Source organism: Piliocolobus tephrosceles, chromosome 6, assembly GCF_002776525.5.
Source record: "Piliocolobus tephrosceles isolate RC106 chromosome 6, ASM277652v3, whole genome shotgun sequence".
Classification (NCBI taxonomy): Eukaryota; Metazoa; Chordata; class Mammalia; order Primates; family Cercopithecidae; genus Piliocolobus; species Piliocolobus tephrosceles.
The window spans coordinates 143,963,268-143,988,368 of NC_045439.1; the positions used below are offsets into that span (position 1 = coordinate 143,963,268).

General features: G+C 38.6%; 1 protein-coding gene and 1 pseudogene across 2 annotated transcripts in view; one reads left to right on the forward strand and one right to left on the reverse strand.

Annotated features, from left to right (window-relative positions):
* UACA (uveal autoantigen with coiled-coil domains and ankyrin repeats) overlaps positions 1–25,101 on the reverse strand; it is a 103,047-nt gene that overhangs the window by 69,497 nt on the left and 8,449 nt on the right. The window lies entirely within an intron of this gene.
* LOC116418848 lies at positions 20,467–20,949 on the forward strand (annotated as a pseudogene).

Here is a 25,101-nt window from a genome sequence, read left to right on the forward strand (position 1 = left end):
GAGGCTGAGCCAGGAGAATGGCGTGAACCTGGGAGGCGGAGCTTGCAGAGGCTGAGCCAGGAGAATGGCGTGAACCTGGGAGGCGGAGCTTGCAGTGAGCCGACATCGCGCCACTGCACTCCAGCCTGGGCGACAGAAAGCGACTCCTTCTCAAAAAAAAAAAAAAAAGGAAAGAAAAAAAGAAAAGCATAGTCATTTTAACTGTCAGAGGGAACATTTGCCATCAATGGTTGTGAAAGGAAGTGGCCAATACTTTAGGGAAACTTCTCTTCTCCCTGTCTGAAAAGAAAATCTTTCAACTTTCACAGTGCCCTTCTAACCTTAAGGAGGACCTCTCATGGTGGATCTCTTAATTCTCCAGTCTCCAGGAAGGTGGATAGAACTGTGATCTTATTAATAATATATTTCCTATGTTATCGTTTAACCAAGAAATAAAAACCTAGAGTGGGGATACAAATGTACCTGAGTGAAAGCAGAGGTATATTAAGAAGGAAGGTTTTCAAGAATCCTGGCACTGGCCACGCAGAAGCAATCCAAGGAAGATGAAGGCAACACCAAGTCATCAAGATAACTTTGCTAGAAGAAAGAACCTGAAATGTACCCAACACATAGACATGATAAACACTGAGGTGATGGATGCCCTAAATATCCTGACTTGATCATTACCCACTCTATGAATGTAAAAAAATTTCACAGGTATCCCATAAATATGTACAAATATAATGTCTCCAGATAAATAAATAAAAATAAATAGGATGACTTTAAACATCTGAATCTTATTCATTCCCACTGTTCTGACTGCACCTTCACTAAGCAAGCTTCCGACAAACTTGCTTTCCTACAGGAAGAGACTGGATGGAAGTATCCAGCCCCTCAACCAGTTATTTAGTTCTCATTACACATTAATAAAATGACATTTAATACATGAGTGACTTTCAGGGTAACTCAGCACCCCCAAATCCAATCAAGATTGAGTTTCTGCTTAAATAAGCCTAAGGTGAATTTACCAAGATGACAAAAGGCCTTCACCTGGCAACAGAGGATTGGCTCTTCCCCAACAAAACTTCTCAAAGTTTTACAAGATGTATATCTGAGCAGCATGGAGGAAATTGTTTTTAAAAAATGTAAACAGCACTGATTTTCTCATTAGCTTAGAATTAGAAGCATATTCTTTGCTGTTTGTGTATAAAATAAAACTAAATCTCTCCAAAATACAGATCTTAAAAATATGTATTCACGACTTTCTCCACTTATTTTCATTTCATTTGGCTTTACTTTTTCTTCTGAAATAGAAATAAGATCACAAAGCTCAGCATCCTGAATAAGTTTTAAGACCACATGTTAAGAAATAAACACTCAGAAAACTAATGAAAGGGAATAGCCAAAAAATTAACAGCTATGGGATGTGGTATGAGAGAAGACATTTTTTCTTTATATGTTCGGTGCTTTCTAAATTTTCTACAATAAATATTGTTCTGTTCAGGCTTCTTTATTTGGAAGGAACAAGTACCCATCCAATTTCTTTGTGATTTATCACAAAGCTATACAAAGAATCACAAAGGAAATCTCACAGAAAATACTGGGAACCACAACTGAGCTGAGCCCTATAAAGTCAGGGGCTAGAGGGTGGCCTGGGAGTCAATTCTGTTCTGGGAATCTCAAGCAGACGATGAGTGGTGCTGCGGCCAGTGCTCAGCCATGCACACTGCTCAGAGCTCTAATCCACATGTTCTTCCACTCTCACTATCAGCTGGAAACATTCTTTCTTGCCTCCATCTTAAACTCTAAATTCCTTTCTTTTTAAGTATAAGGCTGCAGTATAAGAAGGTTAGAAAAACACGCAGCTTTTTCTTAAGGGTTAAATTTAATGCTTTTTAGATTATATACGGAATGCATAATCATAGCTTCTAAAAAGATCCAACAGTATAAAGAAGGGTATATAAAAAGGAAAATCTCCTTCCCCCCCATTCCTCTTCCCTGGCGTATTTTGGGGGAAAGAGAAAGCAATCTACGACAGAAAAATTTATAATTAATGCATATTTCCTAAAATCATAAAAATATTATTTAACAAACCACAATATCCTATAACTTTTTTCTCATTTTATTACATAAATTAAAAATTGCTGTATAACCAAAAAATACAGATAATAAAAAAGCAAAACTAGGTCACTTTAAAATTACTTGATACTGCATACTGCATCCTATATAAATAATAAGAAGCACTTTAAAATTGATTGGTTCTATTTTAAATAGACATTTTTCTTTACTGTCCATGGAGTAGATATGTTTACATTAACAACCTATTTATAAATGATATAAAATGCCTCATCACTGTAGAAATATTTCAATTCCTATAAAACTTTTCATTTGTCTTGTTCAGGTTTAATTGGTTAAAATTAAAATAATTGTGAAACCGTTCTCAAAAACTAAAAACACCAAATAAACACAAGGCAGTGATGTTTAATGTATTAATATCTTATACAGTTTAATATCTTAAAACAGTTTAAGATATTTATTAATATCTTAATTAATATTTATTAATATCTTATAAATATCTTAAACTGTTTTAGAACTTCTACTTAATATAGCCAGTAATCTCCAACAGTGGTTTTCAAACCTATCTAATTTTTAAAATTTTCTTAAAAGCCTTGAAATGAAGAAAGAAAGAACGGTGGCTCTGTTTGAAAGTAGGGCCTCTTCACTGCCTATATTCTTTCCCTGAACCCCTAAGGCTCTTCACAGAGCAGCTCAAAGTGTAGTAGGCAAACCATTTTCATCAAAATAATCTGGTGCCTAACACTAACCAAACTAACCAAAACAGCATTGATACTGGTACAAAAACAGACACACCAACCAATGGAACAGAAGACAGAACCCAGAAATAAAGCCACACTCCTATAATCAGCTGATCTTTGACAAGGCTGACAAAAATAAGCAATGGGGAAAGGACTTCCTATTCATTAAATACTACTGGGATAACTGGCTAGCCATATGTAGAAGAACGAAACTAGACCCCTACCTTTCACCATATACAAAAATGAACTCAACATGGATTAAAGACTTAAATGTAAGATCTAAAACTATAAAAATCATAGAAGAGGCCAGGCACAGTGGCTCATGCCTGTAATCCCAGTACTCAGGGAGGCCAAGGCAGGCGGATCACCTAAGGTTGAGAGGTCGAGACCAGCCTGACCAACATGGAGAAACCCCGTCTCTAATAAAAATACAAAATTAGTCAAGTGTGGTGGCGCATGCCTGTAACCCCAGCTACTTGGGAGGCTGAGGCAGGAGAATCCCTTGAACCCAGGAGGCAGAAATTGCGGTGAGCCGAGATCGCACCACTGCACTCCAGCCTGGGCAACAAGAGTGAAACTCCGTCTCAAAGACAAAAAGAAAAGAAAAAACATAGAAAAAAAACCTAGGAAATACCATTCTGGAAATCAGACTCGGCAAAACACTTACAACTAAGTCCTCAAAGGCAATTGCAACGAAAGCAAAAATTGGTAAGTGGGACCTAATGAAACTAAAGAGCTTCCACACAGTAAAAGAAACTCAACAGAGTAAACACACAACCTACAGAACAGGAGAAAATAGTCACAAACTATGTATCCAACAAAGGTTTAATATACTAAATCTATATGTAACCTAATGCAACAAGCAAAAAACAAACAACCCTATTAAAAAGTGGGCAGAGAACATGAAATGACACCTCTCAAAAGAACACATACAAGCGGCCACCAAGCATATGCAAAAATGCTCAACAACACTAATCAGAAAAATGCAAATCAAAAACTGCAATGAGTTACCATCTCACACCAATCAGAATGGCTATTACTATAAAGTCAAAAAATAACAGATATTGGTAAGGCAATGGAGAAAAGGCAATTCATATATACTGCTGGTGGGAATGTAAATAAATTAGTTCAGCCACTGTGGAAAGCAGTTTGGAGATTTCTCAAAGAACTGAAAATAGAACTACCATTCAACCCAGTAATCCCATTACTGGGTACATACTCAAAGGAAAATAAATCGTTCCACCCAAAAGACACTGTACTTGTGTGTTCACTGCAGCACTATTCACAATAGCAAAAACATGGAAGCAACTTAGGTACCCATCAAGAGTGGACTGGAAAAAGAAAATGTGGTACATATATACCATGGAATACTACTTAGCCATAAAAAAATAATGAAATCATGTCTTTGCTGCAACTTGGATGCAATCGGAGGCCATTATCCCACACGAATTAATGCAGAAACAGAAAACCAAATCCCACATGTTCTTGCTTATGAGTGGAGCTAAACACTGAGTACACATGGACATAAAGACGAGAACAAAAGACACTAGAGGGCAGACAGAGGGACGGGGGGAAGGGCTGAAAAACTACGTATTGGGTACTATGCTCAATACCTGGGTGACAAGACCAATCGTACCACAAACTTCGACAACATACAATACACCCAAGTAACAAACATGCATATGTACCCCCGAATCTAAAAGTTGAATTTTTTAATGCAGATTCATAAACAAACACCATTCTAAACATCTCTAAAAGTGTTGTCTAGGAATACACCTGAGAACCTAACATTCCTAAACCCCTTAAACATAGGAAACTATTTTAAAGAGTTTAAAGAATTGATGCTTATTTTCTCAATTAAAAAACTCACCACTAACCACACTGGGATTACACTAATAGTCCTCCAGCTTGCTTCTTTTTACATATTTTGACATCTTGGTATGTCACATATATGTAAATATGGACAATTTGCACATTCCAAATGATAATTTCTAAAGATTTACAATTTCCTACAACTAGAGAAAACCATGTATTTTTGTTGTTTGTTTTTGAGACAGGGTCTTGCTCTGTTACCCAAGCTAGAGTGCAGTGGTGCAATCATGACTCTGCAGCCTTGACCTCCCAGGCTCAAGCGATCCTCCCATTGCAGCCTCCCAAGCAGCTGGGACTACAGGTTTAAGACACCAAGCCCAGCTAATTTTTTAATTTTCTATAGAGACAGGGTCTTGTTATGTTGCCAAGACTGGTCTCAAACTCCTGTGCTCAAGTGATCCCCCCACCTCAGCCTCCCAACATGTTGAGATTACGGATGCAAGCCACTGTGCCCAGCTGAAAACAAAGATTTTTTAAAAAGAAATGAATAACAAAGGTTTTTTTATACTTCTGTAATTTCAAGTACTTTTAATTGATTTTAGGATTTAATGTTGGGATTATAATTGTAATATTATACTGATAGATGTCTTTATGCAAAACACCTCTGGTGTGGAATTTGAAAGTTAATGGCCAGATTTCTAAATTGGTTTAATTTTCATGTTTTAGAAATAGTAATACTTAAAAACAAGTTTGAATGTTTTGCATCATATTTTACATCAGTCAAGTAGCTGTATATAAAGAATAATTTGAATTTGACACAAATAAGTAGTTTCCATACTTCTTAGTATGCTTTAAGTATTTATGTGTATAGTCAGATTCTTTATAGCAAACTACTCTTAAAAAATTATACTTTATTATACTATACAATTGGGATAAAATATTTTATACTGATTTTAATAGAATGCTTAAGTATTTAACATGCTTTTTGTGTGTTTTTTTTTTTTTTTTTTTTGAGATGCAGTCTCGTTCTGCCACCCAGGCTAGAGTACAGTGCCACGATCTTGGCTCACTGTAACCTCCACCTCCCAGGTTCAAGCAATTTTCCTGCCTCAACCTCCCGAGTAGTGGGGATTACAGGCAAGCACCACCACGCCCGGCCATTTTATATATATATATTTTTAGTAGAGAGGGGCTTTCACCATGTTGGCCAGGCTGGTCTCAAACTCCTGACCGCAAATGATTCGCCCACCTCAGCCTCCCAAAGTGCTGGGTACAGGCGTGAGCTACCGTACCCAGCTTCAACCTGGTTTTAAATAACATTTTCGGTATTTAAGAAATTATGGAACTTAAAGTTCAACAACTTTATCCTTTTAATGTAAGATTGCAGTCATCTATATTGAGGTGATTATTCTAATTGTAGTAAATAAATGCTTATACTTGTAAGCTCTTGGCTGATGGTGACAGAGCTCATGACCTTTGATTATGGCAGGGCTTGGCATTTTACGTAAGAAGAGTTTCAATTTACTAGTTACCAAATGCTAACTCAGGACACTCTTTGGTACTATAAAAGGTATGAGGGTGTCTCATATCCATCCTATTACTTTTTTGAATTTCAAGGATATTGAAAATGTTTAATAATGAGCGGATCTGAGATCCAAAACAGTTATGATGCTTTAAAATCATTACTGTTCTGAGCTGATAACCTAATGTGAATAGGTGGCCATCGGGGCTTAGTGTTTGGAACCAAATGTCTTAGGAAATTTCTGCCCCTTTTAAGTGTAACAGTGCCCTATTTGGGAACTATGCCTATATTGTCAACAGATTAAAGAGTGGGCAACTTCATCCACAGTATTATAAATGTGTACATTAAAGAATAAAAGACTGTGTCTAAGTCTTAAATTTTATATTAGATTCTAACAAGTTTTATTCAGTTTTAAATTTAGTATTTTTTCTATATTTAAAAACACTTGGCTGGGCGCAGTGGCTCGTGCCTGTAATTCCAGCACTTTGGGAGACCATGGCAGGCGGATCATATGAGGTCAGGAGTTCAAGACCAGCCTGGTCAACACAGTGAAACCCCATCTCTATTAAAAATACAAAAAAATTAGCCAGGCACAGTGGCGGGTGCCTGTAGTCCCAGCTACTGGGAAGGCTGAGGCAGGAGAATCACTTTCTGAACCCAGTAGGCAGAGGATGCAGGGAGCTGAGATTGCACCACTGTACTTTAACCTTGGTGGAAGAGTGAAACTCCATCTCAAAAAGTAAAGTAACATAACATAACATAACATAACATAACATAACATAACATAACATCACTTGTTAGTTGATTTGCTTATATTCCTACAATTATCGCTATATAATAAGATATTTGGATTTTTTGAATGTCATCTGTACCTCAATCATAGCCTTTTACTTAAAGTAGAAGTGGAGCATCAGCCACAGTACTTACACAGACACCAAACCACATTTCCAGGCCCACTCTACAATTCAATAATTTGCTTGCTTAGACTTTTCCAATAATAGAGACAACACAGTCTCACACATTTTTGCAACTTGTGATTCTCTTCCTACATCTTTCCTGGACTTCCCATTAATGTTTTGACGGGAAAATGAATTTTTAAATAGACTCATAAGTATATTATTTTTTAAAAAACCAACTTTTCTGTTTTATTATTTCTTAAGTAAAAGACTATGGAAAAAAGCAAAATAACATTTTTTAAATATCCTGGAATAAACTTAATTTATATTAATCAGTAAAAATCAGAATTATAATCACTTATTTTTCTTCTGGTTTCTGCATCCTAGACTATTATAATAATCTATTAATTGGTCTCCCTGCTTCTGCTTGTACCCTTGCCTCCCTGCTACAGTTTATTCTCCACACAGTAGTCAGAATATTCTTTTAGACCATGTCAGATCATGTTCCTCCTTTGTTTTAAAACCCTCCAGTAGTCAGCATCCTTGCCATAAATGTTTAACCTAAACCTAACAACTAGTAAGTAATCAAACCCAAATTGTAGGAAGTTCTTTTAAAACAAAACAAAACACACCTGGCCTGGATTCTTTAGTTTGGCATTCAAACACAATCCAAAATTACCCATACATGATCCAGACCCCTAAGAGATCACTGACAATAATCTCCTTCCACTTTCTCCCTCTTGCTTACTTTAATTTTAATGGCTTTAAACCATGGTTTTAAAACATGAAGACAATAAAATCTTATCTCGGGGTCTTTTAACATGCTATTCCCTCTATCTGGAATTATTATTGATTAGAGGAAAAAGCAGAAACATTCATCGAAAAAAAATAGTATTACTATGTCTATTGCTGCAGAACCAAAATAGTGATTTGAAACAGCTACCATTTATTATTGCTCATGACTCTGCAGGCCAACGGAGCAGTTCTGCTGGGCTGGGCCAGGTATAGCAGTCTCAGCTGGTTCATGCATTCATGCTTGTGTCTCCAGTCGACTAGTAAACAGGTTGGAGGTTAGATGGTTCAGCATGAGCTTGTTCCCAAGAAAGAACGGAAACATGAAAGACTTTTTGAGACGTAGGTTCAACATCACTTCTAACAGCAAGTCACAAATCCAACCCACATTCAAGAGGTAGGGAAACAAAGTCACATTACAAAGACTATGGATCCAGGCAAGGGTAGAGAATTGGGACCAATTTGTAATCAATCTACCATATCTTAAGAGGACTATTTCAAAATAGTGGTTCATCTAAGATGGGAGAAAATGAAATGCACAAAGGATAAAAACTATACTTTATACTTATAAATCCTATAAGGCAAGGTTTCTCAATCTTGGCACTATTGACATTTTGGGCCAGGTGATTCTTTATTGTAAACAGGGTATCCTGCACATTGTAGGATGTTCAGCAATATCCATGGCATCTCCCCACTAGATACTAGCAATACTCCTCAAACTTAACAACCAAAAATATCTCCAGGCATTGCCAAATGTCTCTTAAGGAACAAAATCACCCCTAGTTGAGAACCACTGTTATAAATGGATAAATAAAGGGATACATTAAGGGAAGGACAACTTGGCCTTACAAACTGGCTTTACATTAGCAAGAATATAATTGCTTTAAAAGGCTGTCAAAAATGATTCTAAAGTGCAAACATTATTTACAGGTATGTATGATATATACCAAACTTTCAATAGCTGACATATTAAAAATTCAAAATTTTGTTGACAATTCCTAGGTCACTCCCAATTCATACAATTTAATAAAAAACATTACCATACTCTTGAAGTCAATATAAAAGAAGATAATGGTGTCAGATGTTAAATTAAATTAATACTACTGGCTCTAGAATTTGATGTGTGTATATATAAGCCCCAGATTGCAATAAACAAAGTTGTTTCTCTCCAATTGCCAAATATAAAATTCTGTCTTACAACTCTATCTCATCTCCAACCCTTCTTTTCCCAGTTCATGCATGACACTGGCAATTTGCCTCCCAATTCCACTTCTCATTCTTATCATCATCAACAGATGTAAAACACAGCACAGAAAACTGCTGTAAAAAACAACAGCAGTAGAAAGTATTAATTTTTTAATAAGTACAACAAATCAAAATACACCTTAGAGAACTTTTCTAAGTCAAAAAAAATTGGAAAACCTACAGTAAAAAGCAACCAAGAAATATTTGTTAATCTAAATTGTTTCCACAATATTTATGTTCCTGAAACTCTATATATAAATCAAACTACTTAAAATACATAATACTGTGAATCTTATAATATTGTATGTTGTAATCTTGTAATTTGTAAATATTATACACTAAATATTCTCTAACATTCATGTGCAAATCTGTGATGGCACTGGCCAAGTAAAGTCATATACACAAGAACCAATCTTTCTTTTGAGCCAGGTACAGTGGCTCATGCCTGTAATCCCAGAACTTTGGGAGGCCAAGGTGGGAGGATCACTTGAGCCCAGGAATTTGAGACCAGACTGGGCAACGAAATGAGGCCTTGTCTCTATCAAAAAAAAAAATTCAATCGATCAATCAAAAAATTAGCTGGGCATGGTGGTATGCACCTGTGGTCGCAGCTACACGGGAAACTGAGGCAGGAGGATTGTTTGAGCCCAGGAGGTCAAGGCTATAGTGAGCCAGTTTCCTGCCACTGCACTCCAGCCTGGGTGACAAAGCAAGACCCTGTCTCCAAAAAAAAAAAAGCCCTTCGTTGTGGAGTTTTAGGGCAAAAATAATAGTTTCTCCCTTAGAGAAAATAAAATGGGGTAACTTGCTAACGCAGTAATACACAAATGAGCTGGGCTGGCCGGGTGTGGTGGCTCACGCCTGTAATCCCAGCACTTTAGGAGGCCCAGGTGGGCAGATCACAAGGTCAGGAGTTAGAGACCACCTGGTCAATAATTTCTACCAGAAATACAAAAATTAGCTGGACGTGGTGGTGGGCGCTTGTAGTCTCAGCTACTCAGGAGGCTGAGGCAGGAGAATCGCTTGAACCCGGGAGGCAGAGGTTTCAGTGAGCAAAGATCACGCCACTGCACTCCAGCCTGGGCGGGCAGGCTCAAAAACAAAAAAAAGGGGGCGGGGGGAGCCTGGGCTGAGAGTAGGAAGAGGGCAGTAAAGTGCCTACGGTGCAAATATATAAGGAGGGACTCACTGTCAAGGCCAGGCAATAAGCCAAAATGTGAGGCAAGAGCCTGCTGTTCTCATTTCACGTCCAGTCCAGCAGGAACTACACTTAACAGCAGGCAAATAACACAGCAGGCTGCCCAAGGTCTGTCCTGTGCTAAGCCTCAGCACTCACATCTTACTCTTCACTATCTCTGTGTCCCAAGCATACAATTAAGATACTTGCCAAAGTTTTGAAACTATGAAGGTGGAAAAGAGGAGCATTCTGGGAAGTTTCCAAACCTCTGTCCTTTATAAAATTGGCTTGGTGTTTAAAAGTAGTTTCTAATTTAAGCATGTGTATTCACAATTTCAATGAAAATATTATTTTAGTCATTTTTTTCTAATTACTGCTATTTAACTGAATCAATGTTATTACCCATGAACAACGAAAAGCAACAGTATGTGATTAGAACGTTAGTTTTAATAAGTCCGTTCATGCAAAAATGACTACAGAATAGGGTTTCATCCTCACAATGCAAGAGTATTCCTTCACTACTTTTGGTCCTCTTTCAGGAGTATCTTCAATACTAGCAGTTAGGAGCAACCACAAGAAATTCCACCTTACAGGTTAGAACCAACAACAAAAACCTACCTGATAGCCTCCATGCATTAAATGAGATAATTTGTCCTAGGATACATACAAACACAGCACCACACCCAAAAGCGTTTACAATGGATCATAAGTGTAGTTCCTTCCTCTTGTGACTCACCCTTTTCCAGGATGTCAAAACAGTTCAACAGCAGGAATGTAATTAGACATGAGCAATTAGAAAACTTGCTGTTCTATTTTCTCAATGTGCATACAAAAAAAGTTCTGATTAATAAAGCCTAACTTACAGGACTCCCTGCAATACAGTTCTTTCATTAAGGCTAAATTACTTAACATGGCTATAAGTAATAATATGCACAAATCCTTTCACATCTTCATTTTAAAGGCCATACATAACATAAGCAACTTGAAATCCATCTTTCCAACTGCCACTTCTACTACCTCCACACATAATCTATTTTCAAAACCTATTTCCTCAGCAAACTACTCAATTGGTGAGTGTCAAGGAATGTAGGATTTTTAGTTTATTACCTACAGGTTTTTAAATACCAATTATCAGCTGGGCGCGGTGGCTCATGCCTGTAATCCCACCACTTCGGGAGGCCAAGGCAGGTGGATCACGAGGTCAGGAGCTGGAGACCATCCTGGCTAACACGATGAAACCCTGTATCTACTAAAAATACAAAAAATTAGCCGGGCGTGGTGACTGGCGCCTGTAGTCCCAGCTACTCGGGAGGCTGAGGCAGGAGAATGGCCTGAACCCGGGAGGTGGAGGTTGCAGTGAGCAAAGATCGCACCACTGCACTCCAGCCTGGGTAACAGAGCAAGACTCCGTCTCAAAAAAAAAAAAAACGATTACCTTACTGACATATTTAGTAATTACACAAAATTACGGAAAACACACAAGTTTTTCACATCTAACACTTGACAGCAAGAGTCTTTTCGGGTACATGAATTTGCATGTTCCCAGTAATAAATTCCTAAATAAAATTAAGTTCTTCGTTTTATAGAAATGTTTATTATAAGTTGCATTAATATATTTTTAATTATAAAAAGGAGTATCATAAACAAAAAATGAAAAATAAAAAACATTTCATAATTCTACCATACCTCCATAACTATGTATATCCCCTGCCAGTCTTTTCCCATGTGAATGTTTCATATGACTATTATCAGGTTGTACCTATAATTTTTATTTTGTTTTTTTCACTCATGGGATTTCCATTTCTTCCATAGTATTCACATGGTTGCCAAATGCCTTGCATATTAATTTTCCATTGCCATGTAACAAACCACTGCCAACTTAGAGGCTTAAAAACAACATTTATTTAAAATTTTACAGTTCTGTAGGTCAGAAGTTCAGGTGGAGTTGACTAGGTTCTCTGCTTGGGGTCTGATCTCTCAAGGCCAAAATCAAGGTGCCAGCCAGGCTGGGCTCTTGTCTGGAAAAAGACTCTGCTTCCAGGCTCGTTTGGTTGTTGGCAGAATTCAGTTCCCTGAAGCTATAGGACTAAGGTCCCTGTTTCTGATGGGTTGTTAGCCACAAGCCTCTCTTAGCTCAAGACCGCTCACATTTCTTCTCACATGGCCCTGTCCATCTTCAAGCCAGCAACACGAAAAGTCCTTCTCATCTTTCAAATTGCTGTGACCTGCAGTTCTGCTTTGAGCCAGAGAAAACTTTCTGTTTTTAAAAGGGCTCATGTAATTAGAATACATGCCTGCCTAGAATACACTGCCTGCCCCCATTTTCTTCCGTCACCCCTGAGGACCATTATCCTAGGCACACCTAGGTCTCCTTTTTAACTAAACTCAGGTGATTAGTAACTTAATTACATCTGCAAGATGTCATTTGCCATGTAACATAACATAATCATGGGCACATTTCCTTATCATATTCATAGTCCTGGGGATTCAGGTAGGAAATTAAGGCCATTTTTTAAATTCTGCTTACCACATCTCTGGACGTGCATTTTTCACTGTGCGTTGTAGTCAAAGAGCTTAAAGGGCATCTAGCCACCGGACTAGAAAACTTTAAGGTCCCTTCCAGTCCCAAAATTCTAAAAATCTAACATGTAAAGCTATTTTTTTAATTGGAAAGGAAATACAAGTATGCAAATTTCAAAGTTAGTTAAATCGAAAAGGGTGCTGAAGATTTTCCTTTCCTAGTTTAAAATAAAAAGGATATGTTTTAAGGAAATTGTCATTTTGGGGGGGGCAATTTCTAGTCCCAATAAGAGGCTGAACATCTAGGGAAGAATACAGTATGAAAGTGAACATAAAAGTTAGTGCCAAATTGTAACGCCTGGGAAAGCCAAAAGCAAAAGACTGAACCAGTGGCAATTTCCACACTACAAAACTCCAGTTTCATTCTAAGTATAAAGATTAGAAAAGGTAAACAGGAGAAATGAAAAATTAGGTCATAAACAGACTATTCCACCCAAGGTTCATTAAGAAAAACTAGGACTAAGGATACAAACCTTAGGCTGTTGGGTCTCTTAACATACAGGGATTCAGCTGACTGCCTTTGGTATAAGACTGTCCCCATCCCTACCACACAAATCTAGCAGAAGGAAGGAGGGAGAGAAAAAAGTACCTCACATATACCTGATGCCACATAAATATCTGTTGAGTAAAGGTGTAAGATAATAGACTATAAATTTTTTAGCCTTCAGAAACTTCACCTCCCTAGCCAGAGAAGAGAACTATTTCTGAATTTCAGCTATTAATGGAATAAAAGCTACCTATATCAAGCAAGGCTGACACTGGATCAAAGGTAAGACAGTCTGCAAGGGGGCTGGATAATGGTCCTCAGGGGTGACAGAAGAAAATGGGGGCAGGCAGTGTTAAGACCAAAAAACAGTCTTAACAAATATTAGTAGAATTGAATTTTGCTGAAATTTTTAGTTTCAAAGTAATTACAACTTATATAATGGCAAACATACAAGTAGATACAGTGTCCTCAACAGAATTCCCAAGACTTGTTCTCAGCAAAATTAGTCAGGATTCTGCCTACTGGTATTAACAAGCAGAAAGAACGCTTTGATAGCTATGAGTGATACCATGGAATGAGAACTTCATAACAGTCATACAGAGAATACTAACCATAGCTCCAACTCCTCATCAAATACACAAGTGTAATGTTTTCCATAGCTTACAAAACACTCAGTCTAGGGTTCTCATTCATTGCTCTACACTGTAACAAAAATTTACTGGGGAAAAAACACGTATTTTGACCTACGAATACAACTCACAAGAGATGTGAAGGACCTCTTCAAGGAGAACTACAAACCACTGCTGAAGGAAATAAGAGAGAACAGAAACAAGCCAGGTGCAGTGGCTCACACCTGTAATCCCAGCACTTTGGGACGCCAAGGCAGGCGGATCATAAGGTCAGGAGATCAAGACCATCCTGGCTAACACAGTGAAACCCCTTCTCTACTAAAAAAAAAAAAAAAAAATACAAAAAATTAGCCGGTTGTGGTGGCAGGCACCTATAGTCCCAGCTACAGGAGAGTGGCATGAACCCGGGAAGCAGAGCCTGCAGTGAGCCAAGATCGTGCCACTGTACTCCAGCCTGGGCAACAAGACTCTTGTCTCAAAAAAGAAAAAAAAAAAAAAAGAGAGAGAGAGAGAGGGAACACAAACAAATAAAAAAAATTCCATGCTCATGGATAGGAAGAATCAATATTGTGAAAATGGCCATACTGTCCAAAGTAATTTATAGATTCAACGCTAATCCCATCAAGCTACCATTGACTTTCTTCATAGAATTAGAAAAAACTACTTTAAATTTCATATGGAACCAAAAAAGAGCCTGTATTCCCAAGACAATCCTAAGCAAAAAGAACAAAACTGAAGGCATCATGCTACCTGACTTCAAACTACAGTAACCAAAACAGCACGGTACTGGTACCAAAACAGATACACAGACCAGTGGAACAGAACAGAGGCCTAAGAAATAACACCACACATCTACAACCATCTGATCTTCAACAAACCTGACAAAAACAGGTGATGGGGAAAGTATTCCCTATTTAATAAATGGTGTTAGGAAAAATGGCTAGCCATATGCAGAAAACTGAAACTGGACCCCTTCCTTACACCTTATACAAAAATTAAATCAAGATGGATAAAAGATTTAAACGTAAGACCTAAAGCCATAAAAACCCTACAAGAGAATCTAGGCAATACCACTCAAGACATAAGCATGAGCAAAGACTTCATGACTAAAACACCAAAAGCAATGGCAACAAAAGCCAAAATTGACAAATGGGATCTAATTAAACTAAAGAGCTTCTACACGGCAAAAGAAACTATCATCAGAGTGAACAGGCAACCTACAGAATGGGAGAAAATTTTTGCAATCTATCCATCTGACAAAGGGCTAAGGGCTAATATCCAGAATCTACAAAGAACTTAGACAAATTTATAAGAAAAAAACAAACAAACCCATCAAAAAGTGGGTGAAGGATATGAATAGACACTTCTCAAAAGATGACATTTATGCAGCCAACAAACATGGAAAAAAAAGCTCATCATCACTGGTCATTAGAGAAATGCAAATCAAAACCACAATGAGATATCATCTCATGCCAGTTAGAATGGCAATCATTAAAAAGTCAGGAAAGAGATGCTGGAGAGGATGTAGAGAAATAGGAATGCTTTTACACTGTTGGTGGGAGTGTAAATTAGTTCAACCATTGTGGAAGACAGTGTGGGGATTCCTCAAGGATCTAGAACTACAAACACCATTTGACCCAGCAATCCCATTACTGGGTATATACCCAAAGGATTATAAATCATTCTACTATAAAGACACATGCACACGTATGTTTACTGCAGCACTATTCTCAATAGCAAAGACTTGGAACCAACCCAAATGCCTGTCAATTTTAGGCTGGATAAAGAAAATGTGGCACATATTCACCATGGGATACCATGCAGCCATAAAAAAGAATGAGTTAATGTCCTTCACAGGGACATGGATGAAGCTAGAAACCATCAATCTCAGCAAATAACACAAGAACAGAAAACCAAACACCCATGTTCTCACTCATAAGTAGGAGTTGAACAATGAAAACATATGGGCACAGGGAGGGGAACATCACACACTGGGGCCTATCAGGGGGTGGGGGGCAAGGGGATAGCATTAGGAGAAACACTTAATGTAGATGATGTAGATGATGGGTTGATATGTGCGGCAAACTACCATAGCACATGTATACCTACGTAACAAACCTGCACGTTCTGCACATGTATCCCAGAACTTAAAGTATGTTTTTAAAAATGTATTTTGTCACCTTTACAAACACTGTTCCATCTCACTTCTGCTGTATTCAAGTATTCAACTCAAAACTACTTTGTGCAAAAACGAATGGTGTTTATTTTGGGGTGGGGGTTTGTTTTTGTTTTATTTATTTATTTATTTGAGACTGAGTCTTGCTCTGTTGCCAGGCTGGAGTACAGTGGTGTGATCTCAGCTCACTACAGCCTCTGCCTCCTGGGTTCAAGCAATTCCCCTCCCTCAGTCTCCCTTTTAGGGGTTATTTTCGGGAGACAAGGTCTTGCTCTATTGCCCAGGCTGCAGTACACTGTCATGATCATGGCTCGCTTCAGCCTCAACCTCCTAAACTCAAGGGATCCTCCTGCCTCAGCCTCCCAAGTAGCAGGGACTATGTGCACGACTACACCTGGCTACTTTTTCTCAAGATGGGGTACATTTCCATTTATATTGTTCTAAAGCTTTCGAAATATTTCCATTCTTCCTAGTAGCTAAAATCTCTGGTAGGGTAGAAAAGCAAGTGGTATTAGCCCCATCTTACAAGAGAAATAATTGAAACTTATTGAGATAAAGTTCTTTGACCAGAGTTTTTCGGTAGCAGTGCCTGGACTTCAGCCAAAATTTTCTGACATCCTCTCATCCTTGATCTTTCTGTCCACTGAATATCTCTACTTAAATAGTATTGACACTAAAATCAAAGAAGACATTTTTTAAATGGCATCAAGTTTCTTTTTATTTATACAGAAAAAAATAAAATAGAATAATTTATGTCCCAGAGAAACACTAATTTTATCTTAAAAATCTGAATGAAATAATATATTCTTAAATATAAGTCCAGGTGATTCAGTTTAGAGAAAAAGAATTCTCTAATACATATAAATTCTCAAATATTCACGAATATATGCTGAATTTTTTGTTTACGTTTTTTATGCAACCTAGTGCCTGGCATACTACCGTATGTATACACCAAGATAGGCTGACACTGGACCCAAGGTGGGGCAGTGTGCAAGGGGGCTGGATAATGGTCCTTAAGAGTGACAGAAAAAAATGCGGCCAATTTAAATGGTTTACTATTTAATTAAGAACTTCAACAAATTTCAATTCTTAGCTGTAAAGAAAAGTCAAAAAAATTCAACCCACAAACACGAAAGTATTTACTTAGTAGCAGAATACAGAAATTGAGCATCTCTCTAAGTGTAGTCTATACACCACTATGCACGTAACCCTCCTCCTGGCACAAGGACAAACGTTGGTGACACAGCCTTCTGGCAGTTCCTCCTACGGTTCCAGATTGTTCTGCATCAGTCTGCAGCAGGGACAGATGCAGCAGTGAAGCCTGGGGCATGAAGTTAGAAATTAAAAAGGAATAAAAGTCCAACAGAAGCTGGCTCCATAACTCCGGTCCTTGGCTCACCCTAATGACAGGACAAATAGAGTGCAGGTCCTTGCATACAGCCTGCAGTCACATGCCTGGACACCAACATTCTCTTCCCACCTGCCCCTACCCTTCCCTTTCCCTGTTCATTCCCTAGAGATACTCATCATACAAATACTCTCTATAGCTCAGAGGAACACTAGGTTACCATTTCACACACTGTCCTGCATACAGTTTCCTTTCTAAATAAATGTACTGATATTTAAGTGTTTATAAGCGAGATATTTAAAAGAATATTCCAATTATTAATAGCACCAGTATTTCATGGATGTGACAAAAAAATCAAGATAATACATTAATATTAGTGAAGTTTGTAAAAAAAAAAAAAAAAAAAACCTATTTCTTCCAGCTCTGCTTCATCTTCACAAGTCATATTACCCTTAAGTTTCCTCACCTTTAAAAGTTAGTTTCAAATATCCCTGTTATATTGTAGATAACCTGCTATAGTATTTAACGGTAAAATGTCATTCTACAACTTACTTCCAAATGGTTCAGTGAAAGATATGAGTGTGCATTTATTATGCTTTTACTATACATATATAGATAGAGAGAATGCACCAAAATGTTAACTTTCAGATCTAAGTAGAGCACAGGCAGATCCTAGTTCATTGTGCTATTCTTTCAAATGTTATGTATGGTTCAATTTTTTCATAACAAAAAGTTGGAGAAAACAAATTAGCTATGTGCTAAAAAACTGTGCTTATAAAGATTATTAGCACAGTAAGTTAAACTTTCAAGGTTATTTTTCAAACATCATCAGAACATTGAGCTATTCACCTGAACTGAATATAAATATGTGCACTTCAGAAAAAAACCCACTGAATTGCTAACATACAGGAAGATGTAGACAGTGCTCTCTCTCCCTCTTACAGCATAATTACCATTCAATCAGGGACTGCACAGTGCATCAAACCCAGCACGCTTGGAAATCACAAGGGGCTAGCAGGCAGGGTTTCTGACCACGTGTCTTTTGACTGTGTGACTTTGGTAAGTCACAACTTCTTCAGGGTTTCAGGTGGCCTACGTTTCTCCAACTTGGGCCCTCCTCTCCATCCCTTCCAGCATTGTAATGATGCAGGCCCTCACTAATTCTTGCCTATACTATTTCAGCCACTTCATAACTGATCCACCTGTCTCCAGGCTAGACCCAACTCAAATCCATCCTGAACAGAGCTACCACAGTAATCCATCTAAAACACGTTTGATTTTGGAATTTCCCACTTCTGGAGCCACAGGAAAAAGTTCCAACAACTCTTGAAAATGTCCATTTTTCAAGCCATTCCAAGATCTACCCCCAAATCTCCTCTACTTCCTATTTCCCACCCAGTCTCCTTGCTATTGTTCCAGGATCCTCCCTTGGTATTTTTCTAGTATCCAATTTCCCCCTCACCCAGCTCCATGATATTTCCTCTTCTCTATGCCTTTGCTCTTGTTGTTCCCTCTGAAAGAAATTTTAACCTTTCCTAGATCACTCCTACCCACTTCTTTCAAATATCAAGAAGCTCACCCTGGCCAGGTGCGGTGGCTCACTCCTATAATCCCAACACTTCAAGAGGCTGAGGTGGGAGGATCGCTCGAGCCCTCAAGCCTGGGGAACACAGTGAGACCCCTGTCTCTACAAAAAAATAAACAAAATTAGTCAGCCATGGTGGCGCATGCCTGTAGTCCCAGCTACTCACTTGCTGCAGTGAGCCAAGGCTATGCCACTGCACTCTAGTCTGAGTGACAGGGCAAGACCCTGTCTCAAAAAAAAAAAAAAGGTCACCCTGCAGATTGGTGTCTGCCAGGAGCTAGAGAAGAGCAGGTGGAAAGCAGTTGCTTAATGGGTACAGAATTTTCTTCTGGAGTGATGAAAATGTTCTGGAAGTACGTAGAGATGGTGGTTATACAACATTGCGAATGTATTAAATGCCACTGAATCGTTCACTTTAATATGACTGATTTTATGTTTTGTCAATCTCATCTCAATTTTTAAAAGACACCAGCAGCAGCAGCTTATTCTACCAAAAAACCCTCAATGGCTCCCCACTCTTCTGCCCCAGACTAGATCAGTACCTTGTACACTTCTCTATCACAGCATTTATTATCTTCTATTGTCTGCTCATAGAGCTTCCCCACAAAACTATGAGCCTCTTCTTAACTTCCTCATCTTCTTACCCTGCAGCGCTTAGCCCAGGTGCTCAATAAATTTTTTCATAATCGAAAAATTATAGAGATACCACTTATCTCACTCAAGAAAAGGGCAATGGACTTTTGATGATCTAGGCTATATAAAAGCCTATGAGAGTTTATATTAATTGGAAAGGAAAAGATTAGGAAGATTGCCATGTCCATCTGGTTATAAAGGACAACAATGGCATGACCTCTGGTGAGATTTTTCAGTTAGCAATATAAACATGTACTGAGTTACCTATATAAGAAGCACTGTATTAATACGCAAGCCCTGAATATGCCTTGTATCATTTAATGCTCACAACTACTCTATGAAATGAGTATAATGATTAATCCTGTTTTCCAAATGAAGAAACAAACATATTTAAGTCACTTGCCTAAGGTCACAAAGCTGGTTACCAAGAGTGGCAAGGCTCACACCCAAGATGTGCAGGCTGCAGAGTTTGACCCTATAGGATCAATGTGCTACCCTGCACCTTCATGCTGCTCCAGTTATGGTTTCAAGAGCTATGAATGGACATTCTGTGGCCCACAATTTGCCTTTTCTAAGACTGAGAAACACTTCATTTTCCTTATTTACCTACTTATACATGGCCATGAATACTATTTATATTTCATAAAGTGCTTTTTTAAAATATAAAATGTTAATTAAAAAAAGAAACAGTCACAAAAAAGAGATGAATCATTTAAAAAGGATTTATCATTTAAAAACTTCTCATGTGGCCTTTCGGCCGGAACCGCCATCTTCCAGTAATTTGCCAAAATGACGAACACAAAGGGAAAGAGGAGAGGCACCCAATATACATTCTCTAGGCCTTTTAGAAAACATGGAGTTGTTCCTTTGGCCACGTGTATGCAAATCTATAAGAAAGGTGATATCATAGACATCAAGGGAATGAGTACTGTTCAAAAAGGAATGCCCCACAAGTGTTACCAAGGCAAAACTGGGAGAGTCTACAACGTTACCCAGCATGCTGTTGGCATTGTTGTAAACAAACAAGTTAAGGGCAAGATTCTTGCCAAAAGAATTAATGTGCACATTGAGCACATTAAGCACTCTAAGAGCCGAGATAGCTTCCTGAAATGCGTGAAAGAAAACGATCAGAAAAAGAAAGAAGCCAAAGAGAAAGGTACCTGGATTCAACTGAAGCGCCAGCCTGCTCCACCCAGAGAAGCACCCTTTGTGAGAACCAATGGGAAGGAGCCTGAGCTGCTGGAACCTATTCCTTATGAATTCATGGCATAATCGGTGTTTAAAAATAAATAAATAAAAGATCTCTGGGCTGAAAAAAAAATAAAAAAATAAAAAAAAAATAAAAACCTCTCATGTGGCCAGGCACAGTGAATCACACCTGTAATTCCAACACTTTGGAGGCCAACGTAGGCAGATCACCTGAGGTCAGGAGTTCAAGACCAGCCTGACCAACATGGAGAAACCCCTTCTCTACTAAAAATACAAAATTAGCCAGGTGTGGTGGTGCATGCCTCTAATCCCAACTACTCGGGAGGCTGAGGCAGGAGAATCTCTTGAACCCGGGAGGCGGAGGTCGCAGTGAGCCAAGATCGTGCCATTGCGCTCAAGCCTGGGGCAACGAGAGGGAAACTCCATCAAAAAAAAAAAAAAAAAAAAAAAACCTCTCACGTGTAAATCAGCAAGTATTTGTGGGCTATTCTTGTACATGGCTGGAAAGATCAGAGTGTACTGGCTTTACTACAACCACACCCAAGAGGCCTCCCCACTGGGACTCATGTTCAAAGTACCTCAACATCTGCACAAAGTAGGCACCCTGCTAATGAGAAAACCATATGAAATAACAGTATGTTGGAAAAAAAGTTAAACACTCTTACTTTTTTAAAAGTTTAGAAAGCATGGTGTATATGTCTCTCTCTAGTAAAGAGAAAATGTCACAATCTGGTAAGAAGAAAATTAACCAAGAATCTATGAGATTAAAAAAAAAATGATTGGTGCATCTGCAAGGGAAAACCTTACTACAGAGGTAATGTAAAACCTTGACAATATATAAATATGGTCAATATTAAAAACACGTCATCTCCTCAAAAGTGTACACAGTTGCAGATACGCACACAAATACACACACACACACACACCCCTCTAAATAAAACTAAGGATGATAGTATAATATACTGGGTAAGTATACATGCATACAAAGCAAAATGACAGAAGGGGCAGTGTGACAGTATTAATATCTAACAATGTCGAATTCAAAACAAAAGTTATAATGGAACAAACTAGAAGCTTTTATACTACAAGTTATACTCTACAATGAATATAAAATAGCCAAGAACCTTAATGTATCAATCATCACAAAATTAAATACATAAAACAAAAACTGTTTGAAATATAAGAGAAGGTGACAGAAGCACAGCTATAGTGAGACAGACATTACTCTAAAGCAACGGCTGGCCAAGTAGCAAAAATAAGGATGTATAATGCTCTTATAGCTCAACATGAACAAGGCATCAGCAGAAAAAAATGGTCAAAGAAAATGAACAAACAATTCCTAAAACAAGAAATGAATGCAGCCGATAAGCACAGAAATATGTTCACACTCCCTGGAAATCAAAAACATGGATTAAGCCAAACTATTTTTTTCTATCAAGTTTAAAAATATGTTTTAAATAACAGCAGCTATTATTGGAAGGATATAAGGAATGCAACAATTTCACATATCTCTGGAGGGAACACAAATTGGTTTTGGAATTTCCCGTAAAATGCCTCCTTTCTCCCTAATCACGCCTTCTCCAATTTTTTTGTATATATGGCTTAAGGTGTAAATCCCATAGCATTAAATTTAAAACATCAGTTCACAATGGTAAGGACATGGGTTCCAAAGCCAGGCTACCTAACTCTTCACTTAGCTACAGTGTCTTGGGCAGGTAAATTATTTAACTTGCATCTGAAATGATGGCAATAGTACCTACTTCTTAGGGTTGCGGTGAGGACCAAGTTACTCCCACTTGGACCAATGCCTGGGAAATACACGCTCAATAAATCTTGGCTATCGGCACATGGATTTCTCATAAGCAGTTTCTTTCTAAGTAACTCACTAGCATTTACTGAGTACACCTAATTGGGACATTTGTATGTGCTCAAATAATTTCAAATTACTTATAATTTTTAAGTACAAAGTTTATTAGAATAAAATGTAAATCAAAAAATTATACATATATCAGCAGGGCATGATGGCTCACACCTGTAATCTTAGCCCTTTGGAGACCAACATGGCCAGATTGCTTGAGCCCAGAAGTTCAAGACCAGCCCGGGCAACAGGGCAAAATCTGTGTCTACAAAAAATGCAAAAATTAGCCAGGCATGGTAGCATGTGCTTATAGTCCCAGCTAGCCAGGAGGCTGAGGTGGGACGATCACCTGAGCCCAGGGAGGTCAAGGCCACAGGGAGCCATGATTGTGGCACTGCACTCCAGCCTGGGCGGTAGAGTGAAACCCCCATCTCAGAAAAAAAAAAAAAAAGTAGACATACATTATTGCTATAGAATCAAGATAAATAAACGCAGAGTGAATAACAAAGAGAGAGCATGGTATATTTATCTATTTATTTATCTTGAGAGAGGGTGTAGTTCTGTTACCCAGGCTGCAGTAAGTAGGTGCTACAGTGGCACAACCGCACCACACCATAGCCTCAACCTTCTGGGCTCAAGTGATCCCTCTGCCTCAGCCTCCTAAGCCGCTGCGACTACAGGTATGCATCACCATGCCTATTTTTTTTTTTGGTGGGGGGTTAGAGACAGGGTCTTACTATGTTGCCCCGGCTGGTCTCAAACCCCCAAGTTCAAGTGATCCTCCCACCTTGGCCTCTTTAAGTGCTAGGATTACAGGCATGAGCCTCTACAGAATTTTTAAAAAGAGCATCAGTGGTTTATGGCACAGTGAATGACATTATGGATGATTTGTTCTATTCTTATCATCAACTACACTTGGTTTTCTTTTTTTTTTTTTCGGGGGAGTGGGATGGAGTCTCACTCTGTCGCCCAGGCTGGAGTGCAGAATGCAATGGCTCGATCTCAGCTCATTGCAACCTCTGCCTCCCAGGTTCAAGCAATTCTCCTGCCTCAGCCTCCCGAGTAGGTGGGATTACAGGCACGCGCCACCATGCCCTGCTAATTTTTGTATTTTTAGTGGAGACAGGGTTTCACTATGTTGCCCAGGCTGGTTTCAAACTCCTGACCTCAAGTGATCCGCCCACCTCAGCCTCCCAAAGTGCTGGGATTACAGGCGTGGGAGACCACGCCCAGCCTATATTTGGTTTCTACAATGAACATGTATGACTTTTATGGGACAGTCATTTACCCTAACTGGTTGAGACATTCACCTGCGCTCTCTCAAGGGTACCTGGCCAGGTCCCATTCAATTACAGAGAGCCCCCAACTTATAATGGTTAGACTTAGGACTTTTTGACTTTACAACAGTACAAAAGCTACATGCATTCAGCAGAAACTGTACGTACTTTGAGTACCCGTACAACTATTCTGTGTTTTCACTTTCAATAGAGTATTCGGCATTGAATTCATGAGATAGTCAATACTTTCTTATAAAATAGGCTTTGTGTTCGATGATTTTGTCCAATTAGAGGCTAAGGTAAGCGTTCTGAGCATGTTTAAAGGTTAGGCTAGGCCGGGCGCGGTGGCTCAAGCCTGTAATCTCAGCACTTTGGGAGGCCAAGACGGGCAGATCACGAGGTCAGGAGATCAAGACCATCCTGGCTAACACGGTGACACCCCGTCTCTACTAAACAATACAAAAAACTAGCCGGGCGAGGTGGCGGGCGCCTGTAGTCCCAGCTACTCGGGAGGCTGAGGCAGGAGAATGGCGTAAATCGGAAGGCGGAGCCAACAGTGAGCTGAGATCCCGCCACTGCACTCCAGCCTGGGCGACAGAGCGAGACTCTGTCTCAAAAAAAAAAAAAAAGAAGGTTAAGCTAAGCTATGATGTTAGGTAGTTTAGTGTCTTAAATGCATTTCAACTTACAATATTTTCAACTTACACTGGGTTTACCAAGACATAACCCCATAATAAGTCAAACAGCATCTGTATAAAAATACAACTCATCGATCGTTTGCCAGAACCTTTGGTCACTCAACTACATCAGTTCATCTTCTGCATATCACCTTGGAGACTGTACCATTTCAAAATATGTCAATGTCAACAATATTTAGGATTTCTGACAATAAGCCAACAGACAAAACTGTTTTTGTGACTACAAACAATCCAATTTATTCATGTGCTTTGGGGCTATATTTTTAAGCCCAGAAGAGACATTATCTTTTCTAACTACATAAAAGCTATATAAAGCTTTTAACTGTATTATGATTAAGGAAAATAAGGCAAAGAGTATTATATCCTATTGTTCCGTTTATAA